Consider the following 1,285-nt stretch of genomic DNA (forward strand, 5'->3'; position numbering starts at 1 on the left):
TCAACTCCCACAATTCCTAACAGAAGATCTAGTATAGGCATGGGCAAACTTTGTCCCTCCAGATATTTTGGACTTCAACTCCCACAATTCCTACCAGAAGATCTAGTATAGGCATGGGCAAACTTTGGCCCTCCAGGTGTTTTGGACTTCAACTCCTACAATTCCTAACAGAAGATCTAGTATAGGCATGGGCAAACTTTGTCCCTCCAGATATTTTGGACTTCATCTCCCACAATTCCTACCAGAAGATCTAGTATAGGCATTGGCAAGCTTTGTCCCTCCAGGTGTTTTGGACTTCAACTCCCACAATTCCTAACAGAAGATCTAGAATAGGCATGGACAAACTTTGGCCCTCCAGGTGTTTTGGACTTCAACTCCCACAATTCCTAACAGAAGATCTAGTATAGGCATGGGCAAACTTTGTCTTTCTGGGTGTTTTGGACTTCAACTCCCACAATTCCTAAGAGTAGATCTAGTATAGGCATGGGCAAACTTTGTCCCTCCAAGTGTTTTGGACTTCAACTCCCACAATTCCTAAGAGTAGATCTAGTATAGACATGGGCAAACTTTGGCCCTCCAAGTGTTTTGGACTTCAACTGCCACAATTCCTAAGAGTAGATCTAGTATAGGCATGGGCAAACTTTGACCCTCCAGGTGTTTTGGACTTCAACTCCCACAATTCCTAACAGAAGATCTAGTATAGGCATGGGCAAACTTTGGCCCTCCAAGTGTTTTGGACTTCAACTCCCACAATTCCTAAGAGTAGATCTAGTATAGGCATGGGCAAACTTTGGCCCTCCATGTATTTTTGGACTTCATCCCCGACAATTCCTACCAGAAGATCTAGTATAGGCATGGGCAAACTTTGGCCCTCCAGGTGTTTTGGACTTGAACTCCCACAATTCCTAACAGAAGATCTAGAATAGGCGTAGGCAAATTTGGCCCTCTAGATGTTTTGGACTTCAACTCCCACAATTCCTAACAGCCTAGTGAAGTCCAAAGGACCTCCACCCTTCCTGGAGAGCTCAAGTTTGCCCATGCCTAAACTAGATCCTGCAGTCCCACCCCATTTATATGATCAATCTGCATCAATGGCTGAAATGCTATTTCAAATTTCAGAGTGCCCAAGGTGTGGGTGACTGCATAGGACTGAGGAGGGAAAGTAAAGAAACCATATTTTCATTCCTCCTCCCCATCTTGCAGGGCTGGTTTATAGGCATACAACTAGATTTTATTAAACTACAACTCCCAGCGTGCAATTCTCCAGCAATCTCGCGACGTCACT

Source organism: Anolis sagrei, chromosome 1, assembly GCF_037176765.1.
Source record: "Anolis sagrei isolate rAnoSag1 chromosome 1, rAnoSag1.mat, whole genome shotgun sequence".
NCBI lineage: Eukaryota > Metazoa > Chordata > Lepidosauria > Squamata > Dactyloidae > Anolis > Anolis sagrei.